Source organism: Lolium rigidum, chromosome 4 (assembly GCF_022539505.1).
Source record: "Lolium rigidum isolate FL_2022 chromosome 4, APGP_CSIRO_Lrig_0.1, whole genome shotgun sequence".
NCBI lineage: Eukaryota > Viridiplantae > Streptophyta > Magnoliopsida > Poales > Poaceae > Lolium > Lolium rigidum.
In genome coordinates this window covers 126,233,122-126,246,367 of record NC_061511.1, presented here as the reverse complement: position 1 = coordinate 126,246,367, position 13,246 = coordinate 126,233,122, and positions in this window count along the sequence as shown.

Genomic DNA, 13,246 nt, shown 5'->3' with positions numbered 1-13,246 from the left:
GAGTTTAGCGCTCCAAGATTATATGAAGCACCTGTGGCACAATTGGATTGCGGCCCACGGCCGGTCATCTTTGAGAAGCCAAAAAAAGAAGTTACAGGCATCTGAAGGCCCTGTACTTGCGAGGTTACATCAATGGGCAGCCTGTCAACAAGATGTTGGTGGACACCGGGGCGGCAGTTAACATTATGCCATACTCCATGCTACGTCGGTTGGGACGCTCCAGCTCGGATCTGATCAAGACCAATGTAACACTGAGCGATTTCAACAGCCAAGCATCTGACGCACAAGGTGTTCTGAATGTGGACCTGACCGTAGGAAGGAAAACTATCCCTACGATGTTCTTTATTGTCGACAACAAGAGTACCTACGCTGTCCTACTAGGGAGAGATTGGATCCACGCCAACTGTTGCATTCCATCCACGATGCACCAATGCCTAATACAGTGGGATGGAGATGAAGTAGAAGTCGTCCGAGCGAGATGATTCAGTCGAGGTTTCAACAGCCGGCATGGACATTTGGGAGACATCGGGCCAAGAGCCGCTCTCGGGCATCAATTTGGACGGCCGTGAGCGCATCGACGTGACAAAGAACGGGGTTAGGCTGGTTTTATCCACCGGCCTGACCGTGTAACAAAGCAAACGTCGATGGATGAACGTGGCGAGGCTGATCCTTGTGATCGGCCCCAAAAAATTTAGGAAGGGACATCACAAAACCTTCACCGAGCAAGCAACATGGAGACCGATTCCAGCAAACGGCCAGAACTATCCTCACCATCCATTCTGCCTGGGTTCAACATGTTATCCAACAGAGCCGATACCATCAATTCTCTTGACAGAATCGGCTCGGGGGGGCACCCAGGTGGATAAAACACGAGGATATGCAGTAGAAGCGTCTCATCCTTTGGTGATGGGTATCGAAATATGGGGGCCGATACACAAATCGGCCGAAAATTCGCAAATTTTTAAACACAGCCGATGCGCAGACATCGACTTAAGGATAAAAAGCCGATGCATGGATTCAAGAGGCTCAGCAGTGCCAGCAGAAGCATCAGTTTTGGTGACCAGATGCAGAGGCTAATGTTTGTCCGCAATATCAGCTGGAACAAGTCTGAGGGATCACAACCCTGACCAACAACAAGATCAGCATGGACGTGTAGATCAGGTTAAGGGTGAGCCCACGAAGGGAGCACATCTCTTCTAGGACTATAAGGATAGCCGTTGACGAAGCAATCGGCTGTGGCGTGTCTGCCTGGGGGCTTGGCCAAGGTGGCGACTTGATAGCTGTCGCTTTCAGAGGTTGTTACGTCCAAGGTGTTGGAGGGCATCAGAAACTCAAAACATCCTCACCGGAAGTTGCGACGGCCAGCCAAAGGTGATGAGCCGATCTTGTCAGCAAGGCGCAAGAATTGAACTGAAGAAGCTCGGGGGGCAGTTCACCCTGAAGGTTCTCTGCTCTTGGGGGCCGATTCTGTTGGATCGGCTGGCCCTGCTCTGCAAGTTGGAAACCAAGGATGGCTGAGTTGGTCGGCTCACTGCTGTCCTCGCTCTGACTGAGGCTCGGGGGGCAGTTTGCCCTGAAGGATCCTTTGCTATAGGGAGCCGATGTTTGCTGAAATCGGCTGGCTCTGCATCTCAATTTTATTTTACGAGATGGTTGCTTGCAAGAAAACAGAGCGAGGGTTATAAACATCACTCTGAGACTACCACAAGGGAATTTGTGGACAAATGATGCCTGTTCGCAGAAGTGGCAGCTTCAACATTTGAGTTGACCCGAGCAACGATCCCGGGGCTCTCCACGAAAGCAAAGAGGATCTGGAAGAGAGGGATGCGGCAGAAGAATGTCTGAAATTTAAAAGATAATAAGGAGACTGGACATTATTTCAGGAGTTTTGCCGCTAAGTTTAACATTCCATTCGGTTGGAGCTACATTTACAAGATCTAGGGGTTGCACGATTATGGCTTGGCCTTGTTCGACCGGGAGTTTGGGTCCGGATGGATCTATCTTGAAATTTATCGTGAGAGACCAATGCGCTACCATCGGCTCATTGGGCATTGATCGAATTGACAATCGGCAGAATCAGTACGAAGGACAATCGGCTAGATTATTATAAAGGAAATCGGCAAAATCAAATTGGGGAATTTCTTCATTGATAAACCAGATTTCTTACATAGAAGAGCTGATTGCTCTCAAAAGGGAGTACTAAGGGGATACATTGCCCCGTCTACTACTGCTGATCCTATGCTAAGGGTCCTATCTACGGGCCGTCGCTGCCCTCGTCATCACCCTCGCCGCTGCTGTCGGCGCTGCTCCCGGCGGGCTCGTCGTCGCTGCTGTAGCGGCCACCGGCGGGACCTTCGTTGTCCTCATCCTCCTCGTCGTCGTCGTCGTCGCTGTCGAAATCACTGAGATTCCCTGGCCAGGGGCAGTGGCGCTTGGCCGGCGGCTCGTCGGAGGGGCTGTCGTCGTCGTCGTCCTCCTCCTCTTCCTCCTCCTTCACCTCCTCGGAGGAGGTGAAGTCATCCCAGGAGAAGCGATCGTCATCGCTCTCCTCCTCCGTTTCCCCGTCGGCAAGGAAGCGGAGGTCGCTCTCCCCGTCCGTCGAGGACTTGTCGTCCTCGGACCGGATGGAGAAGTCATGGTGCGGCTCCTCCCGGCTTCTATGGCGCGACGGGTGTTGGCCGCATGGACCTCTTGTGGGTTCGGTTACGGCGTCGGCTCGTGGGAAGAAGAGGACTCGAGAGAAAGTCCCGATGAGGCGGAGGAGGAAGAAGACATGGTGCGCGAAGGGCTTTTGGAGTGCTAATGCGGAAGGGATGAGAAGAGGGACCGCTCGGTACGGTTAGATAAAAGAAGTGGGGATTTAATGTCCGAACGGTTTTCGAGGAAGTGGTGCCAAAAAGCGTCAAATCGTGCGAGAGAAGTTGGGAAGGCAAGTTGTCATGATGGAAATACTACGACGGTTCTCGCTCGCCACGACATGACCCCTCGGAGGAAAAACGAGTGGTTTTGAAATTATCATTACCAAAACCGGGGGGCATGTGTTATCACCGGATTTTGGCTAAATCGGGAGGTGGGCCGCGATCGGGATGGGCTTGGAAGATTACACGTGGAAGATCTGCGAAGCGGCCTTGCACGGAGAATTTGGGCTAGATTGCCCGTGTATCTTTAATTACAGTAGATTGTATCTAGATTAAAAGTTAGAGTTTGTCTCGTACACGGTGGGGATCTCCCACGTTAGAAAGTCCCTTGGACTATAAATATGTATCTAGGGTTTATGGAATAAACAACAACCAACGTTCAACACAACAAATCTCGGCGCATCGCCAACTCCTTCGTCTCGAGGGTTTCTCCGGTAAGCACCATGCTTGCCTAGATCGCATCTTGCGATCTAGGCGGCCTAAGCTTGCCCACGTTGTTCATGCGTTGCTCGTGCTGAAGCCTTTTTGATGGCGAGCAACGTAGTTATCTTAGATGTGTTAGGGTTAGCATTGTTCTTTGAATTACATGCTTTCGTTATGCAACCCTTGCACATCTAGCCGCCCTTACACCTATCTTACGTGTAGGGGCGGCACCCCGCTTGATCATAGTTTAGTAGATCTGATCCGTTACGATTGCTCCTTGTTTCATCAAGGATTAGTTTAACATCCGCAATAGTTAGGCCTTACAAAGGGTTGGAGGATCCAGCGGCGTGTAGGGTGACGTTTGCTAGCCCTAGAAAGGATGTTCCGGGATCAACCTCGTGTTGGTTTTTAGGCCCTGTCTAGGATCGGACTTACGGTCACCGTGCGCGAGCGCGAGGCCCAATCGTGAGTAGGATGATCCGATTATGCGGTGAAAACCCTAAATCGTCGTAGATCTCATTAGCTTTATCTTGATCAAGCAGGACCACCATACATTCGGACACCTCGTTCGAATCATGGGTGGATCGGCTCTTTGAGCCGATTCACGAGATAACTCGAGAGCCGATCGAGGCTCGTATTTAATGTTTACATGTATGCCATGCAGGAAACTAAGCGAGGCATCATCCACACCTTCTCGACCAGGTATAGGTCGGGTGGCACGCCCTTGCGATAGCATCGGACGTGCGACCAGGAGGCTTTGCGGGCCGTCGCTCTGAGGGACTGGGGCCAGCCGCAGCCCTAGTTGTTCCCGGCTCTACTGTGTTGCCCGTTTCTGCCCGCCAGGGGGTTTCTGACGTCAACACATTCCACCCAGGTGGATAAAACACGAGGATATGCAGTAGAAGCGTCTCATCCTTTGGTGATGGGTATCGAAATATGGGGGCCGATACACAAATCGGCCGAAAATTCGCAAATTTTTAAACACAGCCGATGCGCAGACATCGACTTAAGGATAAAAAGCCGATGCATGGATTCAAGAGGCTCGGCGGTGCCGGCGAAGCGTCGGTTTGGTGACCGGATGCCAGAGGCTAATGTTTGTCCGCAATATCAGCTGGAACAAGTCTGAGGGATCACAACCCTGACCAACAACAAGAGCAGCATGGACGTGTAGATCAGGTTAAGGGTGAGCCCACGAAGGGAGCACATCTCTTCTAGGACTATGAGGATAGCCGTTGACGAAGCAATCGGCTGTGGCGTGTCTTCCTGGGGGCTTGGCCAAGGTGGCGACTTGATAGCTGTCGCTTTCAGAGGTTGTTACGTCCAAGGTGTTGGAGGGCATCAGAAACTCAAAACGTCCTCACCGGAAGTTGCAGCAGCCTGCCAAAGGTGATGAGCCGATCTGGTCGGCAAGGCGCAAGAATTGAGCCGAAGAAGCTCGGGGGCAGCTCACCCTGAAGGTTCTCTGCACTTGGGGGCCGATTCTGTTGGATTGGCTGGCCCTGCTCTGCAAGTTGGAAACCAAGGATGGCTGAGTTGGTCGGCTCACTGCTGTCCTCGCTCTGACTGAGGCTCGGGGGCGGTTGCCCTGAAGGATCCTTTGCTATAGGGAGCCGATGTTTGCTGAAATCGGTCGGCTCGCATCTCAATTTTATTTTACGAGATGGTTGCTTGCAAGAAAACAGAAGCGGGGTTATAAACATCACTTGCAGACTACCACAAGGGAATTTGTGGACAAATGATGTACGTTACTGCGAAGTGGCGGCTTCAACATTTGAGTTGACCCGAGCAACGATCCCGGGGCTCTCCCGAAAGCAAAGAGGATGCGGAAGAGAGGGATGCGGCAGAAGAATGTCTGAAATTTAAAAGATAATAAGGAGACTGGACATTATTTCAGGAGTTTTGCCGCTAAGTTTAACATTCCATTCGGTTGGAGCTGCATTTACAAGATCTAGGGGTTGCACGATTATGGCTTGGCCTTGTTCGACCGGGAGTTTGGGTCCGGATGGATCTATCTTGAAATTTATCGTGAGAGACCAATGCGCTGCCATCGGCTCATTGGGCATTGATCGAATTGACAATCGGCGAGAATCGATACGAAGGACAATCGGCTAGATTATTATAAAGGAAATCGGCAAAATCAAATTGGGGAATTTCTTCATTGATAAACCGAGATTTCTTACATAGAAGAGCTGATTGCTCTCAAAAGGGAGTACTAAGGGGATACATTGCCCCGTCTACTACCGCCGATCCTATGCTAAGGGTCCTATCTACGGGCCGTCGCTGCCCTCGTCATCACCCTCGCCGCTGCCTGTCGGCGCTGCTCCCGGCGGGCTCGTCGTCGGCTGCTCGTAGCGGCCACCGGCGGGACCTTCGTTGTCCTCATCCTCCTCGTCGTCATCGTCGTCGCTGTCGAAATCACTGAGATTCCCTGGCCAGGGGCAGTGGCGCTTGGCCGGCGGCTCGTCGGAGGGGCTGTCGTCGTCGTCGTCCTCCTCCTCCTCCTCCTCCTTCACCTCCTCGGAGGAGGTGAAGTCATCCCAGGAGAAGCGATCGTCATCGCTCTCCTCCTCCGTTTCCCCGTCGGCAAGGAAGCGGAGGTCGCTCTCCCGTCCGTCGAGGACTTGTCGTCCTCGGACCGGATGGAGAAGTCATGGTGCGGCTCCTCCCCGGCTTCTATGGCGCGACGGGTGTTGGCCGCATGGACCTCTTGTGGGTTCGGTTCTGGCGTCGGCTCGTGGGAAGAAGAGGACTCGAGAGAAAGTCCCGATGAGGCGGAGGAGGAAGAAGACATGGTGCGCAGAAGGGCTTTTTGGAGTGCTAATGCGGAAGGGATGAGAAGAGGGACTGCTCGGTACGGTTAGATAAAAGAAGTGGGGATTTAATGTCCGAACGGTTTTCGAGGAAGTGGTGCCAAAAAGCTGTCAAATCGTGCGAGAGAAGTTGGGAAGGCAAGTTGTCATGATGGAAATACTGCGACGGTTACCGCTCGCCACGACATGACCCCTCGGAGGAAAAACAGAGTGGTTTTGAAATTATCATTACCAAAACCAGGGGGGCATGTGTTATCACCAGATTTTGGCTAAATTAGGAGGTGGGCCGCGATCAGGATGGGCTTGGAAGATTACACGTGGAAGATCTCTGAAGCGGCCTTGCACGGAGAATTTGGGCTAGATTGCCCGTGTATCTTTAATTACAGTAGATTGTATCTAGATTAAAAGTTAGAGTTTGTCTCGTACACGGTGGGGATCTCCCACGTTAGAAAGTCCCTTGGACTATAAATATGTATCTAGGGTTTATGGAATAAACAACAACCAACGTTCAACACAACAAATCTCGGCGCATCGCCAACTCCTTCGTCTCGAGGGTTTCTCCGGTAAGCACCATGCTGCCTAGATCGCATCTTGCGATCTAGGCAGCCAAGCCTGCCCACGTTGTTCATGCGTTGCTCGTCGTCGAAGCCTTTTTGATGGCGAGCAACGTAGTTATCTTAGATGTGTTAGGGTTAGCATTGTTCTTCGAATTACATGCTTTCGTTATGCAACCCTTGCACATCTAGCCGCCCTTACACCTATCTTAGGTGTAGGGCGACACCCGCTTGATCATAGTTTAGTAGATCCGATCCGTTACGATTGCTCCTTGTTTCATCAAGGATTAGTTTAACATCCGCAATAGTTAGGCCTTACAAAGGGTTGGAGGATCCAGCGGCGTGTAGGGTGACGTTTGCTAGCCCTAGAAAGGATGTTCCGGGGATCAACCTCGTGTTGGTTTTTAGGCCCTGTCTAGGATCGGCTTACGGTTACCGTGCGCGAGCGCGATGCCCAATCGTGAGTAGGATGATCCGATTATGCGGTGAAAACCCCAAATCGTCGTAGATCTAATTAGCTTTATCTTGATCAAGCAGGACCACCATATATTCGGACACCTCGTTCGAATCATGGGTGGATCGGCTCTTTGAGCCGATTCACGGGATAACCTGAGAGCCGATCGAGGCTCGTATTTGATGTTTACGTGTATGCCATGCAGGAAACTAAGCGAGGCATCATCCACACCTTCCCGACCGAGTATAGGTCGGGTGGCACGCCCTTGCGATAGCATCGGACGTGCGACCGGGAGAGCTTTGCGGGCCGTCGCTCTGAGGGACTGGGGCCAGCCGCAGCCCTAGTTGTTCCCGGCTCTACTGTGTTGCCCGTCTCTGCCCGCCAGGGGGTTTCTGACGTCAACAGTCTCTCTTTATCTCTACTAATAATAAAGGAGCTAAGGTTTCTGCCAGATTTTTCGTCCAACTTTTTTTAGGACGGTTTTACCCTCCCACCAAATCCCATAATACAGCAAATTGCCACCATGGTACCGGTTCGTTGGTTCTTTTCTTTTTCTCGTCCACCGTGTCCGTTTCCACACGACCACCAGCGCGACGGGCGCACGGAACTCGCCGCGGGTCGAGCGTCTGCACGGACGCGGGAGCACGGAACTCGCTCGCGCGCGGCCACATCCCGGCGCGCGGCCACATCCCGACGCGCGCAACGTCGTCGAGCGTCTGCAGGAGCGCGGGCGGCCGCGGCCACAGCCCCGCGCAGCAGCGTCGCTCGCCGCGGGTCAACGCCGCCCGCTGCACACGTGGGCTTCGCCCTGCCAAGGCCCGCACGACCTCTCGAGACCCGCTTCGTCCACGAGCAGAAGAAGAATCAGTCGCGGTCGTTCTTTCTGTTTCTCCCCTCCCCGAGTGATTTCGCGTCCGGAGTAATTTCCTTCCTCTGTGCCGAGCGCGGCGTAGGATGGCGCCCCAGAAGTGCTCGCGCGCGTTACAGTTAGTGCTGTTTTTGTCGATCGAGAGATTCGATTTTGGAATTTGGCTGATTGCTTCTCGTGTGGAACAAAGATTCGATTTGGGGATTTGACTATGGAATTTGACTGATTGCTTCTCGTGTTGAACAGAGATTGGATTTGGGGATTTAGCTGATTGCGTCCCGTGTGGAACAAGGGGATTTGCTCGAGGTCCAGGCCGAACGCCATTCCAGACCTCGAGAGAGATTAAATGGGAGGGGACGACGCCCCCGATCTGGTGACGGCGGTTTGTTGTGCGTGTGTCGCGCGGGCGGACGGGGGCGCCATGGGACCTGTAGCACGCCGGCACGCTCCGCTTCCCCGACGAGGTGCGCTCCGTATGTCGTCGGCGAGCTTCCCGATCGGTTCCTGTACTTTCGTGGTCTTTCCCGGATCCCCGCCCCGACCAGATCGAAAGCGCCGTTCATGGTTCCTCACACCTACCGGTAATGACCGCCCACCTGGTGAACCCAAGCGCCGCCCATTGCTCTGCGGCCTAGCAGAACGATAAACGGCTGCTCGTGGGTGCTAGGCTGCTAGCAGAACGACTGAAGGAGGAGGAGCAGATTGAGGACTTGACTCCTTGTCATGAGATAACGAGAAGTAGCTAGCCAGTTGGTGGTGCTAGGCTTGTATACGGCTATTCAATTTAAATACATAGATTTTGATGTTATGTACTACCTCTGTCCATTTTTAGATGTCAAAAATTTGTCTAAATTCGAATGTATCTAGACATGTTTTAGGCATAGATGCATCTAAATTTAGACGAACCACTGGACATCTATTAACGGACGGAGGGAGTAATTAAAATGCACTCTAACATTTTGCTTGTTTAAACAAGAAATAATACTATATTTATCTATTTACATATATTGTTCAATTTTGGAATTATCTGTTTAGAAATTCCAACTACGTAAATTTAACAATTAGAATTATTGTTGATTTAACTTGCACTCAAATTTATGTTAAAATTCGTATTGCCAGTATGTAGTTGCTGAAAATTATACAATAAACGAAAATTTGGTTTGAAAATTTTGGGAGGTCGACAAATAGGAGGTGTCCCTTAGATATATTATCCATCTTCTGAACTGTCTAATGGTCTCTCAAATAAATAAACCTTTGAATATGTCCTAACGGGAATGGAACAAAAATGCCTCCTGGATATGGATTTGGACCTCTTCGTTGACAGCCTGGAGTAGTTATACAAGTTATATGTTAGTAGTAGATATTGAATAATAAAAGATTGCGGTAAAGCAGTATTAGCATAAATAATTGTGCAATTTTTTATTTATCTAATAAAGAAATGACATGTTTTTTTATGGAGTACTACGTAATGATGAGGGTGATGTATTATTATTTACATGAATTTTAGACCCGCAGTGTCCTAGGGCTGAGACGGTGGAAGCGATCAAAATGCAAAATGAGTTGTAGGCTATAAAATCCACTCCGACGAATCGAATCATGCGGGCTTTCTTATATTGTCTGAAGCCGTCATCTCCCGGTGCAACGCACGGGCATTTTTCCTAGTAATCAATGATATAAGGATTACCACTGTAGCATTCTATGCAAGAATTAAGGATAGTAGAGACATAATCTTTAAGGTCCTTACAAATATCACAAGTTTCATAATTCTCAACCATGAAGGATTCTATCTCAGAGGCTCCCATAAATAGGACAAATTGTTCTACCTCTTCGAACCCATAATGAATATAGCAATTCCGATTATAGTTCTTAATAAAATATTCCTCACTAAAGCCACATTGAAATTTAAGGTGTTTAGTATCCTGTTGAGAGCAACAGTTTATATCATGGCGTCTAAGCAAGATTCTAGCAATTGTATTTAATTTTTCCATCATAGCACTCATTATTTTACCAGTTCTTGATTCTCTATAATTATTATAACATTCTATAAGCTCCAAATAGGTTGTAGGTTCTCCCATAACAGCAGTTTTTAATTTTTTGGTTTTTAAAATTTTTGTGGATTTTTGGATATATAGGAAAAGTAAAACAAGACAAAAAGAAACTAGACAAAAGTAAACTAAGAAAAATAAAACAAGACAGAAATAAACTAAGCACAAATAAACTAGACAAAAGTAAACTAAGCAAAACAAAATAAAATAAAATAGAGAGAGAGGTAGAGTGTACTCCCGGGTGAACTTATGAGTAGAGCTATGCCTCCCCGGCAACGGCGCCGGAAAACGAGTCTTGATAACTCACAAGTATAGGGGATCGCGACGAGTCTTCGCGGGTAGTAAAACCCAAATTTATTGATTCGACACAAGGAGAGGTAAAGAATACTTATAAGCCTTAACAACTGAGTTGTCAATTCAGCTGCACTCGGAAAAGCACTAGTAACGGGGGTGATGTGAAAGTAGCGATGATATGAGAGCGAGTAGTAACGAGTAACACGGCAGCAGTAATAGTAATATGAGAGCAATGGCACCGAGAAAATAGTTGATACTACCGCCAATGACATGTAGAACGAGTATATGATGATGAAAGATGGACCGGGGTTCCCAGCTATCTACACTAGTGGCAACTCTCCAATAACAAGTGTTGGGTGAACAAATTACAGTCGGGCAATTGATAGGATTGAAATAGCATTAAGACAGAACATCAAGATCATTAATCATGTAGGCATATTTTCCATATATAGTCATACGTGCTCGCAATGAGAAACTTGTGCAACATCTTTTGTCCTACCAGCCGGTGGCAGCCGGGCCTCTAGGGAATCTCTCGGAAATTAAGGTACTCCTTTTAATAGAGCACCGGAGCAAAGCATTAACACTCCGTGAAAACATGTGATCCTCATATCTAAGCCTTTCCCTCCGGTTGTCCCAATTTCGTCACTTTGGGGCCTTTGGTTCCGGACATAGACATGTGCATACAACTTGTAGATACAATCTAAGCAATAAGTATAGAGCTCAAATCTAAGATCATGCCACTCGGGCCCTAGTGACAAGTATTAAACACAACAAGATTGCAGCAACAATAACTTCACAAACTTTATAGATAGACATCATAACGTAACAATCCATCAGATCCCGACAAACACAACACCGATTACATCAGATGAATCTCAATCATGTAAGGCAGCTCATGAGATCATTGTATTGAAGTACATGGGGGAGAGAATACCAACTAGCTACGGCTAGAACCCGTAGTCCATGGGGGAACTACTCACGGAGCATGGTGGAGGCGATGGCGTTGATGGAGATGGCTTCCGGGGCACTTCCCCGTCCCGACAGGGTGCCGGAACAGAGACTTCTGTCCCCCGAATTGGAGTTTCGCGATGGCGGCGGCGCCCCTGGAGTCTTTCTGGAGTTTCGTCAAAAGGTACTGCGTTTTTAGGTCGAAAGGGCTTAAATAGGCGAAGAGGCGGCGCAGGAGGGGCGACAGGGTGGCCCCACAGTAGGCCGGCGCGGCCAAGGTGTGGCCCGCGCGGCCCACATGTGTGGTGGCCCCCGGCTCTCCTCCGACTCCCCTTCGGTGTTCTGGATGCTTCCGGGAAAAATAGGATGTTTGGTCTTCGTTTCGTCGAATTTCGAGAATATTGCCCGAACAGCCTTTCTGGAACCAAAAACAGCAGAAAACAGGAACTGGCACTGTGGCATCTTGTTAATAGGTTAGTTCCGGAAAACGCATAAAAACATTATAAAGTGCAAGCAAAACATGTAAGTATTGTCATAAAATAAGCATGGAACATCAGAAATTATGGATACGTTGGAGACGTATCAAGCTGCACCTGGAAAAGCACTAGTAACATGGGTTATGTGAAAGCAGTAGTAATATGAGAGCAATAGTAACAGTAACACAGCAGCAGTAGCAGTAACACAGAGGCAATGGCACCAGAAAATAGTTGATACTACTTCTAATGGCATATAGGACCGAGTGAGTATTTGATGATGAAAGATGGCCCGGGGTTCCCAACTATCTACACTAGTGGTAACTCACCAATAACAAGTGTTGGGTGAACAAATTACAGTTGGGCAATTGATAGGATTGAAATAGCATTAAGACGGAACATCAAGTTTATTAATCATGTAGGCATGTTTTCCATATATAGTCATACGTGCTCGCAATGAGAAACTTGCATAACATCTTTTGTCCTACCAGCCGGTGGCAGCCGGGCCTCAAGGGAATCTACTAGTAATTAAGGTACTCCTTTTAATAGAGCACCAGAGCAAAGCATTAACACTTGGTGAAAACATGTGATCCTCATATCTAAGCCATCCCCTCTAGTTATCCCAGTTGCTGTCACTCTGGGTCCTCGGGTTCCGGACATAGACATGTGCAAACAACTTGTAGATACAATCTAAGCAATAATTATAGAGCTTAAATCTAAGATCATGCCACTCGTGCACTAGTGACAAGCATTAAACACAACAAGATTGCAACAACAATAACTTCACAAACTTTAGAGATAGACTGATCATAATGTAACAATTCATCGGATCCCAACAAACACAACACCGTTTACATCAGATGGATCTCAATCATGTAAGGCAGCTCATGTGATCATTGTATTGAAGTACATGGGAGAGAGAGTACCAACTAGCTACTGCTAGAACCCGTAGTCCATGGGGGAACTACTCACGGAGCATGATGGAGGCGGTGGCGTCGATGGAGAAGGCTCCGGGGGTCGATCCCTGTCCCGGCAGGGTGCCGAAACCGGAACTTCTGACCCCCGAAACTAGGTTTCGCGATGGCGGCGGCACTCCGGGAGTCTTTCGGGAGTATGATGTATTGATGTAGGGTTTTCGCGTCGCGAGGGAATATATAGGCGAAAGGGCTGCGCGAGGGGGTGTGATAACCCACAAGTATAGGGGATCGCAACAGTCTTCGAGGGAAGTAAAAACCAAATTTATTGATTCGACACAAGGGGAGGTAAAGAATACTTATAAGCCTTAACAACTGAGTTGTCAATTCAGCTGCACCTGGAAAAACACTAGTAACAGGGGTGATGTGAAAGTAGCAGTGATATGAGAGCAGTAGTAACAGTAACACAGCAGGAGTAGCAGTAATATGAGAGCAATGGCACCAGAAAATAGTTGATACTACTTCCAATGTCATATAGGAACAAG